Genomic DNA, 24008 nt, shown 5'->3' with positions numbered 1-24008 from the left:
TAACTTCAGGGTTTCAATTAATTCTGCTTTATTTTCCTTTCAACGAATATTAATTCCTTTGGAAGCTTTTACTCAATTCGGTATTCAATACGCCTTCCTTTGGCACAATTTTAAAGTTATGTTTAGACTTCGGGTTTAGCAGCAACCAAGATGGCCGCTTGTTAAACGAGCTACGTCCGACCCCGTGCGTGGAGCACAGTGAGCATTAGCAACAGCCACAGAAAAGACCCCCAGGAACTGATCACCAGGCTGGAGTGCCAGAGTGAGGCAGCCGCACCTGAGAGCATTGTACTGTACCCAAGGGAGAGGGCAGGGAGACAGTGGCCACTAGAGGTGCTGGCGCGGATCCCGAAGGAGTGTGGTGCAGAGAAGGGGTGGCTGCCGTGAAGCAATATGGATCCTGGCGCACCTTGTCATCTTGCCCCCCGGCCCTGGAGGAAGCACTGTGGGGTGGAAGGACTAACAACGGTGCCACAGAGTGTGCGAGACAAGTGTTGTGTGGGCGGCATATCCAGCGTAATGCAAGACCTCCCCAAGAGAAGCGCACATTCAGTAATTGCGGAGACCAGCATCAGGCATTGGAGTTTCCTAACCCCGTCCACAACATTAAGGAGCAGGCTGCAGAGGAGCACATCAAAGGAAGCAGGAGGAGCACCCGGCCACCGAGCCCACCATCGGGCCACACCCCCAGGAGGCCCAGCGCTATAAAACAAGAAGGATTGAACTGCGGTGAGCAGGGCCCGTTGGAGCACCCTTATCCAGTTTACAGGTAGCCCCAGGGACAAAGTAGGATTGGCTTGCCTGCCCCCCCCCCCCCCACCCCCAGATAAGGTGGCCAGCTCATTTGGGGGCAGGGACCCCTTCCCAAGACAAGCTACCGGAGTGAGAGGTGGTTCCTTGGGAAGTGCTTTTTGAGGTATGGGGGGGGGGGGGTCAAGGGGGCATTGGGCCCAGAGATTGATTGCACTGTGTGGAGGAAGGAGAGGGCACCATGCACCGAGGTCCCAAGGAGAAGAGAGGGGGGCAGGAGGGATGGCAATCTGGTGGGGGTGGAAGGTGCTACCATGCAAACCCTCAAAGAAGCAGAGATCAGTGACAGCCGTATGGGCCACGTCAGGAGAGGCTAAGCCATCGGAGGGGCAACCCCGGTACCAGGAGCGAGACATGGCAGTGGCAAAGGAGGGAGTAGGAGAAGCAACCGTGGTGCTCACAAAAGCAGACCTGTTGGTGCATGGTGGCGCTGGAAGAGAAACTAACTGCGTCAGTAAGCAAAGAAATTGGGGCAGAAACGGAGGGTTTACATAAATCTCTGGATATTCCGGGCAAGGACATGAAGCAGATATCGATTTGTTATCCTGGGAGACTTTAACTATTGGCTAGGGGACGACACGATCACCATGCAGCTGACCTACAACAGTCCTTATCAGATATAGGCTTTGAACAGCAAGTATCTGAGCAGACACATGCGCTGGGTCATACTTTGGATTGGCTTTCGGTCCTTAGTACTACATGCCATAATGTTTTTACTTTACCCTACCTGAAGTCCGACCACATTTTTGTTCACTTCTCCCTCTCAGTACAGTTTCCAGTGAAAATAAATAATAAGCTAAAATGCTCTGTTCTGACACGTAATATGAAACGTCTTACTTTGTCTAATATCGAACCACCACTAGACAATAATCTCAGTTTCTTGAAGGACACCCCTCTTCACGTAACACAGACCAGCATCAAATATGACCTATATCTCTAACACATTAGCACCGTTCAAGCAAAAAAACCAAAAGAAAATGGTCATAAACATCACCGTGGTTCTCGGCTGAGGTTCAAAAACCAAAATCCCATATTACATTTGGAAAGCAGCTCCGAGTCCAGCATCCTTAACAGCTTATACAAATTTAGCCAATTCCTCGAAATCAGCTATTTTGGAAACAAAAAAGAATTTTCTTAATTCTAGAATTTCAAATGCACAGTCGGGTGTAAAGGAACTGCTTAAAATTCTAAAAGAGCAGGAGTCAGTCCCGCAGTCAGCCGACCAAATAGTTTAAAAAGATGCCAAGTGGTGTCAGCAAATACAAGATGGTATAAAAACTTCAAGGCATAAGAAGGGATATACTTGGTAAAAAGGAGGCCTTACCTTAATCAGCAGATATTGGCAACCAGACGCCTACTTTATGTAACCCGGCCGTCACACAATTTAATTTTCAACCTATATCAGAGGAGATTCTTAAGAAAGTTATTGAACAGCTCAAAGCGACTCGCTGTAGAGCAGATGCCTGCTCCTCGCCGATTATAAAAACATGCCCACCGTCACTCACAAAAGCCATTTCTAAGTTTGTGACCGCCTCGCCGCAAGCAAGCAAGTTCCCTGATGACCTTAAACAGACAATGGTCAGGCCCACTCTGAAAAAAACAGGGCTACCTAGGGACAATCCGCTTAACTATCTCAAACACCCCTTTTTTGCTAAAAATACTAGATAGGGTGGGCTAGGGTCAGATCCTGGAACACCTTACTCAGTACTCTACTTTGAACTCCCATCAATCTGGATTTATACCATGTGATGGTACAGAGACCTCTCTTCTTGAATTGAAGTCTAGAATTTTGGACCGTCTGGACAAGGGCTCCCTCTCCCTTCTAATATCTTTGGACCAGTCAGCTGCATTTGACTTGGTCGAACATGCCAACTTGATGTCCAGATTGGTGGAGGAAGCCAATTTTCCTCCCATAGCCGTATCCTGGATTGCCTCTTTTCTTGACAATAGACACAGTAGGGTCTGCTCTGAAGAGGCAGAGGCCCTCCCTATTCCAGTCCTCTTTGGTGCCCCTCAAAGGGCGAGTACGTCTCTGTGCCTTTACAACATTTTCATTGCTCCATTCTTCTAGCTCTGAGTTGGAATGGGTCATGTTTTCGAACTATGCTGATGACACGCAGTGTGTAGTCCCCGTCAGGTTGCCATCTGCGGACGAGCAGGAACTCAAAAAATCTCATTGGAAAGTGGATGCTTGACAACAATCTCACATTGAATAAAGAGAAGACAGAACTGATGATAGTGGGCAGTCCAGTCTTCCTTCTCAAGCTGGACCCGGCCTATAGATCTTTTAGGTTAGGGGCTGATAATATTATCCCCTGGCCCAAATTAAAGATCTTGGGTGTGATCTTGGACCAGTCAATCACTATGATGGCTCATGTTACCAGTGTGGTCTCATCCTCTGTATATTATGTCAAATTGCTATCACATCTTAGACCCCTTATCACCCAGACTAATTCAGAAACGATTGCTAGAGCCATTAGAGGGTCTAAGATTGATTACTGTAGTAGTCTTTTGGTTGGTCTCTGTAAGCAGGATATTGGTAGACTCCAGATAGTACAAAATTGGGCGGTTAAAGTTGTGGTCGGCTTGTCTCGCCGAAAACATGTATCAGATGTTAGGCGCTCCTACATTGGCTACCGGTGGAAGCTCGCGCCAAGTTTAGGTTACTAGTTATAACTTTTAAGTGCAGGCTTGGACGGATGCCTTCCCACCTGCAGGTGCATATCACCGAGAAGGTCAATGTGAAAGCTCTTAGATCTAGTAGGCAGAACTTCTTGTTTCTCCTGAGGAGTAGAACAAGGAAAGCTGAGAACGGTGCATTCTTTCTGGTGGCCCCTAAGCTATGGAATCAGCTCCCGGCAGCCTTAAGAAGCCAAAACTCGCTAACAACATTTAAGAAAGACCTAAAAACATATATTCTCAAGTACATGCTTCCCTTTTCTTACTCCTGCCACTGACATCCGATCGCACCATTTATGTTTTTTGTCTTGTTTGTATTACAGTGTGCGCCCTAATGCCTCTGGGTACAAGGTGCGCATTACAAATAAAATAAAGTAAAGATAAACACCCGAATGGGAGACGCTGAGGAATCCATCCATAAAAAGTTAACAAGGGGGGTCCTGGGAGTCCCTCTGCCAGACATTAGTCCTGGTTACGAGAGACTTACCCGGAGTCTTTAGCTCACTATCTTTCACAGAGAAGAAATATCCTAAACATATCAGTCTTTGTCCTGCCCTGGGGCAGTCCAGCACCGAAATGCTAGGCAATTCTCCTCTGAACAAGAGTACCAACAGCATCCCCAGACATGTGTTTCGGTCTGGTTGGACCTCATCAGTAGGGTGGATCTGTGCCTCTCTAAGAATAGTGAGCAAGGGGTCCACGTCTGGATTCCCCTAGTAACTTAGGGCGAGACCCAAAGTTACTTAAATATGCAAATTAACAAGGGGTGGGGGTCCTGGGTGTCCCTCTGCCTGACATTAGTCTTGGTTATGAGAGACTTACCCAGAGTCTTTAACTCACCATCTTTCACCTGGGCCGCTCAGAAATTGAAATATCTGGAGATCTTTGTCACCCTGCGTAGTGAGGACCTCTACGGGGCCAACTATCCCACATTGTTTCAAACTATTCGAGCAGATCTTTGATCATGGGGCTTTAAGGCAATCTCTTGGTACGGGAAGATAGCAACTATAAAGATGAACAATCTTCCTAGATTTCTGTACCATTTCCAGGTGCTCCCGGTTGTGATCCCATCTCATACCATTGCGACTTTGCAAAAAGAGATAATGAACTTTGTATGGGGGTAGGGTGGAAGGCCCGGGTTTCTAAGGCAGTGCTCTTTAGGTCAAACGCAAGAGAAAGTATGGCACTTCCGAATATACAGATATATTATTGGGCAGCCCAACTTAAAGCTCTAAGAGATTGGATTGACCCTGGCTCGACCAAGGCATGGCGGCGGCTTGAGGAGGATATAGCGGGCAAGCCCCTCTGTCACCTTGCCTGGGTGTCAAAGGGGGATAGGCTGCTGAGCATCTATGCACTCTCAGAGGCAGGTACGACTATGAGGGTCTAGTACTCACTGGTGGCTAAAAGGGGGCTGTCCACGTTACCCCTCCCTGCTCACCCCCACACATAATCTGAATTTTCAGCCGGCCTATGTAGGTACTCCCTTCACTAACTGTAGGGAAGGGGGTTGTGAGTTCTTGAGCAGGGGAAGATTTGCTCCTTCGCATCCTGTAAGGTGACCTTTAGGGTTGGGGAATAGGATTGATACCGGTATTAGCAGATTCAGCGTTGGGCAATGCAAACTCAAAACCGGCAGACGGTGACCAGACATCTCACAAGCTTTGAGAAGCTACTATTCGCTTGGACGTATGTGGGGGGGGTCTGCTCTTCAAACTCTATAGATGCTTAGGAGAGAGGGAGGACGCTGACTTGCCTACATATGTTGAAGCCTGGCATAAGGGTCGGGGGTATGAATTACCACCAGAAGAATGGGGCAGCATCTGGAGGGGACTTAAGGCAGCTAGAAGTGACACATACGCCCAGCGTGGTTTCCGCTTTCTGGCTAGAGGTTATCGAACACCAGACAGAATGAGACATAGGAGGACAAAATAAAAGCAGACTGTGCTGGCGGGGATGCGGGGCAGATGGGTCATAAATACACATGTTGGAGTTGCCCGAAGCTTTAGAGATACTGGACAGAGGTTGATTACTGGAATCCCCGGGGAGGGGAGGGATTCAGCATGCTCTTAAGGTTAACGGAGCAAGTGGGATACTTCAAACATTGCTTCTAGTGGCTAGACCTACGATAGAATGTATCTGGAGATCCATTACACCCCCAAGCAAAGAAGACTGGTTGGCAGGTACTTGGGCAATGATGGCTGCTGGGAAAGTGATGTACCATATGGAGTACCAGCCCCGGTCAATGTATCAGAAGTGGGGACATTTCCTGAAGTATGCACAAACTCAGAGACTTCACCTGCCCTGCCGTGAGTGAGGAGCCTGTTAGAAAGCCCCCAGGGACAAAACTAACTGAGTGCGTATCGGGCTGGCGGACTTCCCACGCTATAGGGGTCGAGGTGTAGCAGATTGAAACTGCTTCAGTTGCTGGTGTTCAATGCATCCTGGGAGGGAGCATAAGGGAGGGGCACCCTTTTGGGGTTGGGAAGGTTACGCATCTTATTTTGCATGGTTGTATTACTCCAGACTGTGTACGCATCCTTCCATGTAGGAGACATTACAGTAGCTGAAATACAAGATGACATGGATTATTTTGTAACTTATAAATGCTAATAAAAATGTTTTGAAACAAAAATAAATAAAGTTTCATTTAATTCATTCTTCAGAGTACCTTTGTTTAGCTTAATATTTTTTTATGTTCCATTCAATTCGGAATTTAAAAGACTGGTTTTGCTTCATTTTAACGTTTTAATTCGGTGCAGTACTCAAAGGGCATCGGTTTGGCTTGAGATTCAATTTCCATTCAGCCCGATGTTCAAGAACACTCCTTTTTACTTGGAGTGAAATGCCCAGCACTCAGACTCGAAAAAGGTCGCTCTCTGAGACCCACGACAACTCTGATACAAAGTATTCTTCGACAATGGAAATGTTCATGAATTTGGACCCCAGGTTTCCTCATCTGACAAACTCGCTGGTCGCTTTGATAGGTTTCGCAGCAGCACTGAGCACACAGACTTCTGCTGTCAGGGGTCCAACTCCCGCCCCTCAGACACTCCTGTGTCAGCTACTTGACACAGGGGGACGATCACTTGATACAAGAAAAAGAGATAGTCTTTCCACATGGCTCCCTTCTCTGCCCTCCATCCGCTCCAGGGAGCCCCAGCACCCACTCCACGCTAACTGAGAGCATCTTTCTCTGTCATCCCCAGTGTCTTGGCGTGTTGCATACGGCAGACCGGCCCACAGAAGTTTCCTCCAGTGGCTCGCCACTCCTCAAATAAGGTTCCATGCTGATCCCACAGGCCTCCCTGCTGCTCCTCATTGTTGCTTTCTCCTCCTCATTTTATACACCTTTAACATGCGCTTTCTCAATTAGGCTTGCCTGAGCATGATTAAGGGGACATGCCTGACCTTCGCAACACTTTACAGGCATCTTCTTCGTCCCAGTACCAAAGCGGTGAAATGGTGGTGTTCATCACTCTCAGCTGCCTCTTCCTCGTCTCAGTACTGTCAAGTGTCACATGAGGGGAGCTGACTTACAATAACCCATTAAGGTCGGGAAGGGTTAGGTTGGTCATCAATAGGGAAAGGGGGATACCATGTCCACCTGGGTGTACCCTGCTCCCAATTCCCCAGGACCCTCAACTCAGATGATCCTCCCTCGCTTCTCCAACCCCAGGGTCGGAATCCAAGAGTGATGGCCTTTCCCTGGCCACCCGAGAAGAGAATCCAGGGGGTTTAGGAGAGAGGATACCCTCAGGTGTCTCACACCACCTTGTGTCCATATCTTTCTTCTAACCCGCCTAACAGGAGAGATTCAAGTTCAAGAAATCTTAAAGTGTCTTGATAAGTGCTCTTTAAGTTTATAATCAAATCCCAGACCTCACACCAAAGTACACAATTTTAACAGGTCGAAATAAATTGCTAGGAGCCATTTAGATCCTGCTTCTAGCCTAAGAGCCTGGTTAGCTTGAAGCCAATAGCTACCAGGAGCTACTTTCATCTCCCCAGGCCAACTGGTGCATTACAAACATATATATATGTGAAATTAACTTGAGTATTTGATAATTTTAATATAGAAGAATTAGGACACATCTAGTACACATTTCAACAAAATGGACCACACAATGTTAAAATTGGATTTGCAGTACCCTGCATACTCGCACCTGGTTCAACAGCGGCAACTCCTTCCTGTTGGGTGATGCCCATCACCTAGTAGCTGATTTCAACTCCTGCCCATCGAATCATAATTTCGAACCCTGCATGCACCATAATTGGCAACATTAACTATGGGCACTTGAATTATCAGAATGCACTTCGAGTGATCTGAAGCTGCCCTGCTGCAATGCGACCAAATAGAAACAATGCATTCATTCATAAAAATATACTTTTGAAAATCCCAATGTGCTGTGGCCCCTTGGGGGTGTGTATTGTAAGAGTAGAAGGTTTTAGGCAGGTGTGTGCCAACCTAGTTGTCTTCCAAAGCACAATGGCCTATCCTGGGCACTCGTGGGAATCCTGGATATGCTTCAGAGAAAAAGCCATTTCATTGCTTACCTTAAGTGTACTGTGATCCAGAGAAGGCTGCGGCGCCCTGGGTTCCCCTCTCAACTGAAATGCGATCCAGAGACAGAAGTCACATGTTTACACGATGATCCGAAGGAAGTGTGTGCGCCTGAATGTGGTGGAAAGAAGTGTGTCACGGTCACACGCAGAGTCCCAGGTGACCATGCTCCACGGGAAGATTCAGGGCGTAGAGTTACCACCTCTGCCACTGAACCGGATCCAGAAAGCACAACACAGCAATGCCATGCATTATGCATGATGTGGCAGGACGAGCACAGGATCACGGTTCCACCAAGCGCTCAAACCCTCACACGTGGTGCTGAAAAGGGGGGGACCCGGCGGAGCTCAGCACCACCAAAATGATCTAGCGACACCGAGACTGCCACCAGCATCATGCAGCAAACACCTCGTGCCACTGAAGAACTCATGCAGGCAGGTGTGGCGAGATCGGATCTAGGGTTGCAGCCATGGGAGGGAAGGAGGGAAGGAGTAGACATTCAGAGCTGCCAGCCTCGCCTGATCCGCAGGTGAACGGGGTGGCGGGGGGGGGGGGAGAGAGGGGGACACATTGCCCAGAACACCCAGATTTCACACAAGTATGTAATGCCATGGCGTCCTGTATGACGAGGACTGCGGTCAGAAGAACCTCGGTTTGGGGTTGGGTACAAAGCACATGTGAAGCCAAGTCAAAAGACCACAGCTGTGCTAGAAATGTAGGCTGATTGCAGAAGCGCAGTGCCATACGCGATGCACAGAAAGAGGGGTTGGGATGCAGCCATTGCCGAGCCGAGCCATGCTCCTGCAGGGTGTGCGCCCCCACGCCCAACCGCGGCCCAACAAGCACTCCCGCGTGGCGGGAAACAGATGCACCGTGGTTAACTGCTTTAACCAGTTCCCTCCCACGGGCCCCAATTACTCCAGCATGACAGGGAAATCGATGCCAGCAGCCGAGCAAGGCCAGATGCGTTGCAAAGGACGGCGAAGGAAGATCGATGCCCCCGAGAGGGCACTGCCTGCTTACTGGAAGATCAGGGGAAGGCGCGACGGCCCCAGGCTGGGCCCCAGCCGCCTCCACGGCGGATATACAGACCACACTGACGCCACAGGCGTCTCGGGACAACGTTCTAGGCTGGGCCCCAGGGCCCTAGCCGCCTACACGGCGGATATACAGACCACACTGACGCCACAGGCGTCTCGGGACAGCGTTCTGGGGGAAAGCGCGAGGACCCCCTAGGCTGGGCCCCAGGGCCCTAGCCGCCCACGCGGAGGCGATACAGACCTCACTGACGCCACAGGCGTCTGGGGGGAAAGCGCGAGGACCCTAGGCTGGGCCCCAGGGCCCTAGCCACCCACGCGGCGGTGAAACAGACCACACTGACGCCACAGGCGTCTCGGGGGAAAGCACAAGGACCCTAGGCTGGGCCCCAGGGCCCTAGCCACCAACGCAGCGGTGAAACAGACCACACTGACGCCACATGCGTCTCGGGGGAAAACGCGAGGACCCTAGGCTGGGCCCCAGGGCCCTAGCCACCCACGCCACAGGCGTCTGGGGGAAAGCGCGAGGACCCTAGGCTGGGCCCCCAGGGCCCTAGCCACCCACGCGGCGGTGAAACAGACCACACTGACGCCACATGCGTCTCGGGGGAAAGCGCGAGGACCCTAGACTGGGCCCCAGGGCCCTAGCCACCCACGCGGCGGTGAAACAGACCACACTGATGCCACATGCGTTCTGGGAGAAAGCGCGAGGACCCTAGGCTGGGCCCCCAGGGCCCTAGACATCCACGCAGCGGTGAAACAGACCACACTGACACCACAGGCGTCTGGGGGAAAGCGCGAGGGGGCTCTAGCCACCCACGCCACAGGCGTCTGGGGGGAAAGTGCGAGGACCCTAGGCTGGGCCCCAGGGCCCTAGCCACCCACGCCACAGGCGTCTGGGGGAAAGCGCGAGGACCCTAGGCTGGGCCCCCAGGGCCCTAGACATCCACGCAGCGGTGAAACAGACCACACTGACACCACAGGCTTTCTCAGGGGAAAGCGCGAGGACCCTAGGCTGGGCCCCAGGGCCCTAGCCACCCACGCAGCGGTGAAACAGACCACACTGACGCCACATACGTCTGGGGGCAAAGCGCGAGGACCCTAGCCTGGGCCCCCAATGCCCTAGCCACCCACGCGGCGGTGAAACAGACCACACTGACACCACAGGCGTCTGGGGGAAAGCGTGAGGACCCTAGGCTGGGCCCCAGGGCCCTAGCCACCCACGCCACAGGCGTCTGGGGGAAAGCGCGAGGACCCTAGGCTGGGCCCCAGGGCCCTAGCCACCCACGCGGCGGTGAAACAGACTACACTGACGCCACATGCGTCTCGGGGGTAAGCGCGAGGACCCTAGGCTGGGCCCCAGGGCCCTAGCCACCCACGCCACAGGCGTCTGGGGGAAAGCGCGAGGACCCTAGGCTGGGCCCCAGGGCCCTAGCCACCCACGCGGCGGTGAAACAGACTACACTGACGCCACATGCGTCTCGGGGGTAAGCGCGAGGACCCTAGGCTGGGCCCCAGGGCCCTAGCCACCCACGCGGCGGTGATACAGACCACACTGACGCAACAGGCGTCTGGGGGGAAAGCGCAAGGACCCTAGGCTGGGCCCCAGGGCCCTAGCCACACACGCGCCGATGAACACAGACCACACTGGCGCCACAGGCGTCTCGGGGCAGAGTTCTGGGGGAAAGCGCAAGGACCCTAGGCTGGGCCCCAGGGCCCTAGCCACCCACGCGGCGGTGAAACAGACCACACTGATGCCACATGCGTTCTGGGAGAAAGAGCGAGGACCCTAGGCTGGGCCCCAGGGCCCTAGCCACCCACGCGGCGGTGATACAGACCACACTGACGCCACAGGCGTCTCGGGACAGCGTTCTGGGGGAAAGGACGCCACAGGCGTCTCGGGACAGCGTTCTGGGGGAAAGGACGCCACAGGCGTCTCGGGACAGCGTTCTGGGGGAAAGTGCAAGGACCCTAGGCTGGGCCCCAGGGCCCTAGCCACCCACGCGGCGGTGAAACAGACCACACTGGCGCCACAGGCATCTCGGGGGGAAAGCGCGAGGACCCTAGGCTGGGCCCCAGGGCCCTAGCCACCCACGCGGCGGTGATACAGACCACACTGACGCCACAGGCGTCTGGGGGAAAGCGCGAGAACCCTAGGCTGGGCCCTAGGGCCCTAGCCACCCACGCGGCGGTGAAACAGACCACACTGGCGCCACAGGCATCTCGGGGGAAAGCGCGAGGACCCTAGGCTGGGCCCCAGGGCCCTAGCCGCCCACGGAGCGGTGAAACAGACCACACTGGCGCCACAGGCATCTCGGGGGAAAGCGCGAGGACCCTAGGCTGGGCCCCAGGGCCCTAGCCACACACGCGCCGATGAACACAGACCACACTGGCGCCACAGGCGTCTCGGGACAGAGTTCTGGGGGAAAGCGCAAGGACCCTAGGCTGGGCCCCAGGGCCCTAGCCACCCACGCGGCGGTGAAACAGACCACACTGATGCCACATGCGTTCTGGGAGAAAGCGCGAGGACCCTAGGCTGGGCCCCAGGGCCCTAGCCACCCACGCGGCGGTGATACAGACCACACTGACGCCACAGGCGTCTCGGGACAGCGTTCTGGGGGAAAGGACGCCACAGGCGTCTCGGGACAGCGTTCTGGGGGAAAGTGCAAGGACCCTAGGCTGGGCCCCAGGGCCCTAGCCGCCCACGCGGCGGTGAAACAGACCACACTGGCGCCACAGGCATCTCGGGGGAAAGCGCGAGGACCCTAGGCTGGGCCCCAGGGCCCTAGCCACCCACGCGGCGGTGATACAGACCACACTGACGCCACAGGCGTCTGGGGGAAAGCGCGAGAACCCTAGGCTGGGCCCTAGGGCCCTAGCCACCCACGCGGCGGTGAAACAGACCACACTGGCGCCACAGGCATCTCGGGGGAAAGCGCGAGGACCCTAGGCTGGGCCCCAGGGCCCTAGCCGCCCACGGAGCGGTGATACAGACCACACTGACGCCACAGGCTTCTCGGGGGAAAGCGCGAGAACCCTAGGCTGGGCCCTAGGGCCCTAGCCGCCCACGCGGCAGTGATACAGACCACACTGACGCCACAGGCGTCTCGGGACAGCATTCTGGGGGGAATGGGGCCCATTATTATTTATTTTAAACACACAGTTTTAGAGTGCACCATTCAACACCCTAAACCGAAAAGTGTCAATTTAGAGGTCGTACAAAACCTATACCGAAGGGAAGGAATGGCAATTGCTTGACTGTGTATACAACCTCCATCGGGCACACATCGCATTGTCAGAGCAAACCCAGCCCGCAAGGGACGGGTGCAGAGACCAAAGTCCGTCTAAACAGCGACTGGCTTTGCCTGCGAGGAGCCCGGCCCAAGGAGAGCTTCGAGGCTGTACCACCGGCGCCCCAGAGAAGATTGTGAAGTGGGAGGAAGAAACCAAGTTGCGTTCCCAATGGGAGTGTGAAGTAGCTCAGTAAAATACGCTTGGACTGAAAAACAAGGTTTTGTAAGGGGCATTTCTTTTCACCCATTCATGCCCATGAAAGATAGAGGTTTACTTCTCCGGGTCAGGCAGGGGCGACAGCACTTCTTCCTGTGGCACTACGTGTACCCCACACAGACCTCTAGAGCAGTGTGGGTGAAAGCCGGGGAAAGGCATGTGCCCAACAATGGCCGGTGCACCCCCTTCTCTGACCTCGCAATCTTCCTGCTTGCCCCACTCCTCGGCTAGCAAGGCCGCTCCTCTATTACAGCAGTTTTGCACCTTCTCTGTAGGGCGGTGTCTGAGACCTCGCAGGAGCCCCACTCCTCGGCTAGCAAGGCCGCTCCTCTATTACAGCAGCTTTGCACCCCTTCTCTGTATGGCGGTGCCCGAGACCTCGCAATCTACCTGCTTGCCCCACTCCTCGGCTAGCAAGGCCGCTCCTCTATTACAGCAGCTTTGCACCCCTTCTCTGTAGGGCGGTGCCCGAGACCTCGCAATCTTCCTGCTTGCCCCACTCCTCGGCTAGCAAGGCCGCTCCTCTATTACAGCAGCTTTGCACCTTCTCTGTAGGTCTGTGCCCGAGACCTCGCAATCTTCCTGCTTGCCCCACTCCTCGGCTAGCAAGGCCGCTCCTCTATTACAGCAGCTTTGCACCCCTTCTCTGTAGGGCGGTGTCTGAGACCTCGCAATCTTCCTGCTTGCCCCACTCCTCGGCTAGCAAGGCCGCTCCTCTATTACAGCAGCTTTGCACCTTCTCTGTAGGGCGGTGCCCGAGACCTCGCAATCTTCCTGCTTGCCCGACTCCTCGGCTAGCAAGGCCGCTCCTCTATTACAGCAGCTTTGCACCTTCTCTGTAGGGCGGTGCCCGAGACCTCGCAATCTTCCTGCTTGTCCCACTCCTCGGCTAGCAAGGCCGCTCCTCTATTACAGCAGCTTTGCACCTTCTCTGTAGGTCTGTGCCCGAGACCTCGCAATCTTCCTGCTTGTCCCACTCCTCGGCTAGCAAGGCCGCTCCTCTATTACAGCAGCTTTGCACCCCTTCTCTGTAGGGCGGTGCCCGAGACCTCGCAATCTTCCTGCTTGCCCCACTCCTCGGCTAGCAAGGCCGCTCCTCTATTACAGCAGCTTTGCACCTTCTCTGTAGGGCGGTGCCCGAGACCTCGCAATCTTCCTGCTTGCCCCACTCCTCGGCTAGCAAGGCCGCTCCTCTATTACAGCAGCTTTGCACCCCTTCTCTGTAGGGTGGTGTCTGAGACCTTGCAATCTTCCTGCTTGCCCCACTCCTCGGCTAGCAAGGCCGCTCCTCTATTACAGCAGCTTTGCACCTTCTCTGTAGGGCGGTGCCCGAGACCTCGCAATCTTCCTGCTTGTCCCACTCCTCGGCTAGCAAGGCCGCTCCTCTATTACAGCAGCTTTGCACCCCTTCTCTGTAGGGCGGTGCCCGAGACCTCGCAATCTTCCTGCTTGCCCCACTCCTCGGCTAGCAAGGCCGCTCCTCTATTACAGCAGCTTTGCACCTTCTCTGTAGGGCGGTGCCCGAGACCTCGCAATCTTCCTGCTTGCCCCACTCCTCTATTACAGCAGCTTTGCACCCCTTCTCTGTATGGCGGTGCCCGAGACCTCGCAATCTTCCTGCTTGCCCCACTCCTCGGTTAGCAAGGCCTCTCCTCTATTACAGCAGCTTTGCACCTTCTCTGTAGGGCGGTGCCCGAGACCTCGCAATCTTCCCGCTTGCCCCACTCCTCGGTTAGCAAGGCCGCTCCTCTATTACAGCAGCTTTGCACCCCTTCTCTGTAGGGCGGTGCCCGAGACCTCGCAATCTTCCTGCTTGCCCCACTCCTCTATTACAGCAGCTTTGCACCTTCTCTGTAGGTCTGTGCCCGAGACCTCGCAATCTTCCTGCTTGCCCCACTCCTCGGCTAGCAAGGCCGCTCCTCTATTACAGCAGCTTTGCACCCCTTCTATGTAGGGCGGTGTCTGAGACCTCGCAGGAGCCCCACTCCTCGGCTAGCAAGGCCGCTCCTCTATTACAGCAGCTTTGCACCATTTCTCTTGTAGGGCGGTGCCCGAGACCTCGCAATCTTCCTGCTTGCCCCACTCCTCGGCTAGCAAGGCCGCTCCTCTATTACAGCAGCTTTGCACCTTCTCTGTATGACGGTGCCCGAGACCGCGCAATCTTCCTGCTTGTCCCACTCCTCGGCTAGCAAGGCCGCTCCTCTATTACAGCAGCTTTGCACCCCTTCTCTGTAGGGCGGTGCCCGAGACCTCGCAATCTTCCTGCTTGCCCCACTCCTCTATTACAGCAGCTTTGCACCCCTTCTCTGTAGGGCGGTGCCCGAGACCTCGCAATCTTCCTGCTTGCCCCACTCCTCTATTACAGCAGCTTTGCACCCCTTCTCTGTATGGCGGTGCCCGAGACCTCGCAATCTTCCTGCTTGCCCCACTCCTCGGTTAGCAAGGCCGCTCCTCTATTACAGCAGCTTTGCACCTTCTCTGTAGGTCTGTGCCCGAGACCTCGCAATCTTCCTGCTTGCCCCACTCCTCGGTTAGCAAGGCCGCTCCTCTATTACAGCAGCTTTGCACCTTCTCTGTAGGTCTGTGCCCGAGACCTCGCAATCTTCCTGCTTGCCCCACTCCTCGGTTAGCAAGGCCGCTCCTCTATTACAGCAGCTTTGCACCTTCTCTGTAGGGCGGTGCCCGAGACCTCGCAATCCTCCTGCTTGCCCCACTCCTCGGCTAGCAAGGCCGCTCCTCTATTACAGCAGCTTTGCACCTTCTCTGTAGGGCGGTGCCCGAGACCTCGCAATCTTCCTGCTTGCCCCACTCCTCGGTTAGCAAGGCCGCTCCTCTATTACAGCAGCTTTGCACCTTCTCTGTAGGTCTGTGCCCGAGACCTCGCAATCTTCCTGCTTGCCCCACTCCTCGGTTAGCAAGGCCGCTCCTCTATTACAGCAGCTTTGCACCTTCTCTGTAGGGCGGTGCCCGAGACCTCGCAATCCTCCTGCTTGCCCCACTCCTCGGTTAGCAAGGCCGCTCCTCTATTACAGCAGCTTTGCACCCCTTCTCTGTAGGGCGGTGCCCGAGACCTCGCAATCTTCCTGCTTGCCCCACTCCTCTATTACAGCAGCTTTGCACCCCTTCTCTGTATGGCGGTGCCCGAGACCTCGCAATCTTCCTGCTTGCCCCACTCCTCGGCTAGCAAGGCCGCTCCTCTATTACAGCAGCTTTGCACCTTCTCTGTAGGTCTGTGCCCGAGACCTCCCAATCTTCCTGCTTGCCCCACTCCTCGGTTAGCAAGGCCGCTCCTCTATTACAGCAGCTTTGCACCTTCTCTGTAGGGCGGTGCCCGAGACCTCGCAATCTTCCTGCTTGCCCCACTCCTCGGTTAGCAAGGCCGCTCCTCTATTACAGCAGCTTTGCACCTTCTCTGTAGGGCGGTGCCCGAGACCTCGCAATCTTCCTGCTTGCCCCACTCCTCGGTTAGCAAGGCCGCTCCTCTATTACAGCAGCTTTGCACCTTCTCTGTAGGTCTGTGCCCGAGACCTCGCAATCTTCCTGCTTGCCCCACTCCTCAGTTAGCAAGGCCGCTCCTCTATTACAGCAGCTTTGCACCTTCTCTGTAGGTCTGTGCCCGAGACCTCGCAATCTTCCTGCTTGCCCCACTCCTCGGTTAGCAAGGCCGCTCCTCTATTACAGCAGCTTTGCACCTTCTCTGTAGGGCGGTGCCCGAGACCTCGCAATCTTCCTGCTTGTCCCACTCCTCGGCTAGCAAGGCCGCTCCTCTATTACAGCAGCTTTGCACCTTCTCTGTAGGGCGGTGCCCGAGACCTCGCAATCTTCCTGCTTGCCCCACTCCTCGGCTAGCAAGGCCGCTCCTCTATTACAGCAGCTTTGCACCCCTTCTCTGTAGGGCGGTGCCCGAGACCTCGCAATCTTCCTGCTTGCCCCACTCCTCGGCTAGCAAGGCCGCTCCTCTATTACAGCAGCTTTGCACCTTCTCTGTAGGTCTGTGCCCGAGACCTCGCAATCTTCCTGCTTGCCCCACTCCTCGGCTAGCAAGGCCGCTCCTCTATTACAGCAGCTTTGCACCTTCTCTGTAGGTCTGTGCCCGAGACCTCGCAATCTTCCTGCTTGCCCCACTCCTCGGCTAGCAAGGCCGCTCCTCTATTACAGCAGCTTTGCACCATTTCTCTTGTAGGGCGGTGCCCGAGACCTCGCAATCTTCCTGCTTGTCCCACTCCTCGGCTAGCAAGGCCGCTCCTCTATTACAGCAGCTTTGCACCTTCTCTGTAGGTCTGTGCCCGAGACCTCGCAATCTTCCTGCTTGTCCCACTCCTCGGCTAGCAAGGCCGCTCCTCTATTACAGCAGCTTTGCACCCCTTCTCTGTAGGGCGGTGCCCGAGACCTCGCAATCTTCCTGCTTGCCCCACTCCTCTATTACAGCAGCTTTGCACCCCTTCTCTGTAGGGCGGTGCCCGAGACCTCGCAATCTTCCTGCTTGCCCCACTCCTCTATTACAGCAGCTTTGCACCCCTTCTCTGTATGGCGGTGCCCGAGACCTCGCAATCTTCCTGCTTGCCCCACTCCTCGGTTAGCAAGGCCGCTCCTCTATTACAGCAGCTTTGCACCTTCTCTGTAGGCCTGTGCCCGAGACCTCGCAATCTTCCTGCTTGCCCCACTCCTCGGTTAGCAAGGCCGCTCCTCTATTACAGCAGCTTTGCACCTTCTCTGTAGGTCTGTGCCCGAGACCTCGCAATCTTCCCGCTTGCCCCACTCCTCGGTTAGCAAGGCCGCTCCTCTATTACAGCAGCTTTGCACCTTCTCTGTAGGTCTGTGCCCGAGACCTCGCAATCTTCCCGCTTGCCCCACTCCTCGGTTAGCAAGGCCGCTCCTCTATTACAGCAGCTTTGCACCTTCTCTGTAGGTCTGTGCCCGAGACCTCGCAATCTTCCCGCTTGCCCCACTCCTCGGCTAGCAAGGCCGCTCCTCTATTACAGCAGCTTTGCACCTTCTCTGTAGGTCTGTGCCCTAGACCTCGCAATCTTCCCGCTTGCCCCACTCCTCGGCTAGCAAGGCCGCTCCTCTATTACAGCAGCTTTGCACCTTCTCTGTAGGTCTGTGCCCGAGACCTCGCAATCTTCCTGCTTGCCCCACTCCTCGGTTAGCAAGGCCGCTCCTCTATTACAGCAGCTTTGCACCTTCTCTGTAGGGCGGTGCCCGAGACCTCGCAATCTTCCTGCTTGCCCCACTCCTCGGCTAGCAAGGCCGCTCCTCTATAACAGCAGCTTTGCACCTTCTCTGTAGGGCGGTGCCCGAGACCTCGCAATCTTCCTGCTTGCCCCACTCCTCGGTTAGCAAGGCCGCTCCTCTATTACAGCAGCTTTGCACCTTCTCTGTAGGGCGGTGCCCGAGACCTCGCAATCTTCCTGCTTGCCCCACTCCTCGGCTAGCAAGGCCGCTCCTCTATAACAGCAGCTTTGCACCTTCTCTGTAGGGCGGTGCCCGAGACCTCGCAATCTTCCTGCTTGCCCCACTCCTCGGTTAGCAAGGCCGCTCCTCTATTACAGCAGCTTTGCACCTTCTCTGTAGGGCGGTGCCCGAGACCTCGCAATCTTCCTGCTTGCCCCACTCCTCGGCTAGCAAGGCCGCTCCTCTATAACAGCAGCTTTGCACCTTCTCTGTAGGTCTGTGCCCGAGACCTCGCAATCTTCCTGCTTGCCCCACTCCTCGGTTAGCAAGGCCGCTCCTCTATTACAGCAGCTTTGCACCTTCTCTGTAGGGCGGTGCCCGAGACCTCGCAATCTTCCTGCTTGCCCCACTCCTCGGCTAGCAAGGCCGCTCCTCTATTACAGCAGCTTTGCACCTTCTCTGTAGGTCTGTGCCCGAGACCTCGCAATCTTCCCGCTTGCCCCACTCCTCGGTTAGCAAGGCCGCTCCTCTATTACAGCAGCTTTGCACCTTCTCTGTAGGTCTGTGCCCGAGACCTCGCAATCTTCCCGCTTGCCCCACTCCTCGGCTAGCAAGGCCGCTCCTCTATTACAGCAGCTTTGCACCTTCTCTGTAGGTCTGTGCCCTAGACCTCGCAATCTTCCCGCTTGCCCCACTCCTCGGCTAGCAAGGCCGCTCCTCTATTACAGCAGCTTTGCACCTTCTCTGTAGGTCTGTGCCCGAGACCTCGCAATCTTCCTGCTTGCCCCACTCCTCGGTTAGCAAGGCCGCTCCTCTATTACAGCAGCTTTGCACCTTCTCTGTAGGGCGGTGCCCGAGACCTCGCAATCTTCCTGCTTGCCCCACTCCTCGGCTAGCAAGGCCGCTCCTCTATAACAGCAGCTTTGCACCTTCTCTGTAGGGCGGTGCCCGAGACCTCGCAATCTTCCTGCTTGCCCCACTCCTCGGTTAGCAAGGCCGCTCCTCTATTACAGGAGTTTTGCATCGACAGGGCCCGCGCCTTCTTAGCAAAGTCTCCCCAAACCGGCCACGCGTCCACCACACAGACTGAACTAGAAAATGCTTTGCTCCGGCACAGGAGACCATGGAGGCTGAAGGTTATGCCCCCTGCCAGTGGCCAGGACTTCCCAGATAGGACGGACAGGGGCAGGATAGAGGAGTGAAGAGCTTCTAGAATGGAGGCGATACGCCGCAGTAATCCAGGCGAGCCGCCATCAACAATTCAGAGACATGGCTCGAGTTGTCACCTACTGAACTCCTCTTCCTGGGCACACTAGCATCCCATTAGCACGGGCCGCTATCCTGTCCTGCAACTTGCCCCTACCCCACACCTGTGCAGCCCATGCAGAGGGATATCCAGAGAGATGCACAGAGGAGGAGACACTCATGTGGGGTTCAGAGCCCCATTCCAGCATCGGGCCAGAGCTGGAGGAAGATCCTTTACAGTACTTGCCCTGCGCTCTGTAACACCCTGCCGGCCGAGCTTCCTAATATTCCAGAAAACCTTCTCTCTGGAAAGAATCAGAAAACTCAACTGTATAGCCCTCCCAGTCTGCAGTTGCTCCCTCCCTCACGCCCTCCAGCGCCTTGATGCCCCTCGGCCTTTTTTCACGCTCTACAAATATGTATACAATACCATACATGTCTAAGCTCCTGGGGCATGAGGGGGGTAACTGTAAAATAGTTCCTGGGATTTGCACGGAGCTTGGGCTTTTGAACACAGCTTCCATCATTAAGTCTGTGGTCTTTACCAGCACGACCAAGGACAGGGCCAGCACACCGGTGGCCTCTGCTGAAACACGAGGGTGGCTGCAGCCGACAGAATACACGGCACAGAATTAGGAATAACCACATCAGTTCCGGGTCCTTTCAGGAGATGGGCGTAAAGGCCAACTGAAAACAGTATCACACAAGGTACCGGGTCTTGACCAAACCGCCGTGTCCTCACCAATCGGCTCCTCGGGTGAATGCTTTTGAAAATTAATATAATAAATAGAAAAAAAGTCTCGATGGCTGCCTGATAGTCAGCCGATTTGTGAACCACGGGCTTTCCGCCATCTGCCCTCCCAGCTGCGGCCCATCGCCCACCTGCAAACTCTGCCGTTGCAGAAGGAAACTCATCCCCAGAGAAGCAACGTTGCGCCTGTGAGCCTCCACTGTGAGCCTCGGCTCCTTACTCATGGCAGAGTACTTCCTGCATTGGTCTGGGGCGCCAATGCTCTCCTCTTCCGCAAGGCCGCATGCACTTGCACCGGGTCTGCCGTTACAATCGGCGGCTGGACTCAACTAGGCGAATGCACGCAGCTCGATGGGGAAACTATCATTATAAACAAGCATAAGTCCCAGCCAGCCCTACAGAGACCGGCTACTTTTACTCCCTAAAAGGCCAGTACTCCAAAAATATAAAGTTAGGGAGTAAAAATACTCCCAACAAAAAAAATAGGAAACAGACACGTAGGGCCATGTGCCTTTGTTTTCACTCACACAGCTCCATGGATATGTTTGGACGAGTAGTGCACATAGCACAAAAGAAAGAAACTACTTTTATAACTGATTGATATGAAGAAGTAAACATGTATCTTTTAAGGTGCATGAATAACTAGGTGCAGAGAAATAATTATCACAAAAACATTGCCGTTTCCCGGTTAAACCATATATTTTTACTACCTTCTAAAATACTCCCATTGAGAAAAGAACTTACATTTTTAATCACTAAAAAATCATTTTACTCCCAATTTTAACAAAATGGTGAGTAAAATACTCCCACTTCCAAATTGTATCTAGAGCACCGGTCCTAGCCACTTGGCTATTAGGACTCAAGAAACTGCAAAACTAAGTCAACATGAGAAAAGGCAAGATTTCAGAGGATGGCCAAAAACACCCAGGGACCAGAAAACCAATGCACATGAAGAACCCTTGCATCTAACCGGAGGGTGTCGCGAGACTAGAGAACTACATAGGAGCAAGGGCACAAGAGGCACTGCCGGATGAAGTGCAGAGGAGAGGAAAGGAAAGGAAAGGGTGTCCAGAAACTGCCAGCTCAACAAACACCAAAAGGGACTTTAGCAAGTGTCCAACACCAGTCAACGACAGGTCAATATCGAGGCAAAGAAGATGCTTCCATCAGAAAACTGCGGCTCTCAGTAAAGTGCCCGAATGGCAGCTTCACGATTTGATGGCATCGTGGCGAGATACGGCATTGGTGTGCCCCTTAACTATTAAATGTTATGTTACTTTGCATTGATATAGCGCCTTATGTACCATTGGTATGGTCTGAAGGCGCTGGTAGGTTGAACACCCTTGGGAACCGAAGTCCAAGTCAGTAGAGAGAGTAGAGAGATTCGAGGTGCGTGTGAGCACCGGATGTGTGTGCAGCTGGTGCGGTATTAGTGTAATAGCTGCTTCTTAGCGGTAGGTGTGGTGGTTGAGCTATCAGGAGTATGTGTTCGCTCTGGCCGGATTTATCCAGACCGAGTGTGGCTGCGTTAGGCCGGAGAAGAACGCCTGGCTGGGGGGTGTGTAACCAGCAGTGTTTAATTAGAGTGATGGGGAGTATGCGGCAGATGTTGGTATGAGAACAGTTATGCCGAATGGTGTCATAGTATCTCTGTGTTCTAGTTGAGTGATGGTGTAAGGAAGAGAGGAAGCGTGGTGATGTGAGATGATGGGTTACATGCTCTTTCCAACGTTCCATGCACTCCAAACCATTCCATGCAAGCCGTGCAATTCTATGCACTCCAATCCGCTCTGTGTATTTCAAAGTTTTATGCACTCCATCCACGTATTTCACCCGTACCATCAACATACTTCTCCATACCTTTCGCATATTATCCCCGTTCATTCCACATACGTCACCCGTTCATTCCACACACGTCACCCATTCCATCTGCTCTAGGCATTCATCCGGTCTATATGCTCTGCACACTCATCCAAGTAAGCCTTCGTAACAGCGCTGCAATGCCCAAGGGCAGTGGGCGATTTACAAATACAAATAAATAAATGCAAAGCAACACAGGTGGGAAGTGCCGGAGAGGCAGAGAACGTGTATAGAATCACTGAGGAGCAGAGGAAGAGGGGTGGGGGGGGGGGGGGAACACCTTCTCCGTGAAGGGACATTCTGCAGTTACCAAGAGTTTAGGGATTCTGGTGTTGACTCTGGTTATTACAAATGTGAGAGGAGGCCAGTACTCTAAGCTTCCCGATACCTGGATCCAATGGCCGTCGAGGAACTCCTGCATGGTCGCATCCGCAGCCTGCACAGGCGCACAAGATATATACGCAACAAAATCATGCAGAGGGACTTTATGGACCTCACCCTTGCGATCTTCAGGGTAAACAGCCGTTGTACCTTGCCCAGGATGGCCACTATTCTCTCCTCCGACGGGGATGCCAGGCCACCTGAAACTTCTGGGACCAGATGTACTTGTTGCGCCGGCGGTCTAGTATGGGTCTCCAAATGCGCATCAAGCTTTCACCGTTCTCCATTCAAGTGTCTGCAGAGCTTGGGGGACGCTCTTATTGGCAAAATGCTTCTGCAGCGTATAGATATAGAAGGACAGTATTTATACTCCACTCATGTGGATTCCCAGACGGAAACAGAGAGCTTGCCAAGCTTCCATCTTGGGATCTTTCCAAAATCCATAATGCGCTAGCAATAGACGGAGAGAAATCTTTCTCGCCAGCAGTTCATATATCTGACACCCCGAGTAGGCACTAGGTGAAAAAAAATGCATGGCTCGGCGGCAGAACCCCGAGAATAGAAAATGGGGCGTGGGCAGATGTTAACAAGAATGGGACCAAAGGAGGGCACGATCCAACAAAGTGAATTGGTCTGACGGTGGCCCTTAGAACAAAGGTCCGGCAGATAACTGGCCCCAATCCAATCATTTCCCAGCAGCAGTCCAAGCCCACAAATCTCACCACAATACCTAGCAAGAGGCATCGCTTGCCCAAGGAAATCCCACCTTCACGCGTCCCTACCTGGGTAGCAATGCACCTCCCCTGCTGGCAGAGCGCATTCCATTCCTCACAGTAGCGCCTCGGTCCTCACCACCCCTGCTGCACCCATGTGGTTCTTCCGCCATGTTCATCCTCCCGTCATGTACGATCACAACCCTCCACCACCACATGGTACCATTAGCCCACTCCCCCCCAATGGCTCACCTACATCCATTTCCACCACAATATGCCCTTATCCTGTCACTTTGCCCCCCCTACTGCTAAATGAATCAATTTATATTTCCTAACAGGTTTCAACAAAAAACATACAAGTTCAAAAATAAATTATTCATTTCATCATTATCCTCGCAGGCCGCTTGCCCAAAATGCCCTCACAGCAGGGGTGCGACTACACCCAAACTTCGAGGTGATGGAGGGGGAGGGGGCAGGGAGGGCCAATGTTTCAAATGGTGGGGAGGCAAGCTTCAGAGACTGGGTAGGCGAGTCATGTTAGGTTATTGAGGTGTATACTGCTGCACACCGCTGCCATTCCATGGCCATCGTCTCAAGTCGCTAGAGTCAAAGCTAGTTGCATAGACCCCCGCCCCTCTCCTCCCCTCCACTTTTCTATCTTCCCAATGGTAATGGAGACAAATTAGCAGAAAATGTCAATCACAATGAGCCAGTGGCATGGCCCAAAAACACGATATTAAAAGACAAAAACACACATTATAAAAGGTACCTGTCGGCATGGCGAGGCATTTGTGGTGTGGTGCGTGGTTGGCTTGGCCAGTCATTAGATCACGGGGCATGCCATATGTCTTTGAGGTGGCATCAAGCAGTCAGAAGACAGGTCCGTGGAAAGCGACTAAAGCCTGTGGATTCGGACTTCCTGCCATGGCATAGCTTCACCCAAAGTAGCAACACTTTGCCTAAAATCACATGATAATGCTTCGTTTATTTACCATTAATCTTCATTACTTCTACGGCAACTCTCCCTTGCCATGGTACTTAAGAGGCACTGGCCTCCCAGACAG

The 24008-nt window shown here is 54.0% G+C and overlaps 1 protein-coding gene across 6 annotated transcripts in view; it reads right to left on the bottom strand.

Moving 5' to 3' along the window:
- The window catches only part of HEATR5A (HEAT repeat containing 5A), a 704366-nt gene that overhangs the window by 670152 nt on the left and 10206 nt on the right, over nucleotides 1–24008 (bottom strand). The window contains exon 1 of one of the 6 annotated variants that reach the window (XM_069638473.1): nucleotides 23714–23899. The exons of 4 other annotated variants lie outside the window; for them this stretch is intronic. The gene's annotated coding sequence lies outside the window, so the exon portion shown is untranslated. Of the gene's footprint in view, nucleotides 1–8046; nucleotides 8158–23713; nucleotides 23900–24008 lie in introns of those variants that run through there. One more of the 6 variants, XM_069638474.1, reaches the window with a different exon arrangement.

The sequence above is a fragment of the Ambystoma mexicanum genome, chromosome 14 (genome assembly GCF_040938575.1).
Source record: "Ambystoma mexicanum isolate Mex_15411 chromosome 14, UKY_AmexF1_1, whole genome shotgun sequence".
Classification (NCBI taxonomy): Eukaryota; Metazoa; Chordata; class Amphibia; order Caudata; family Ambystomatidae; genus Ambystoma; species Ambystoma mexicanum.
This window is presented reverse-complemented; position numbering and strand designations above follow the sequence as displayed.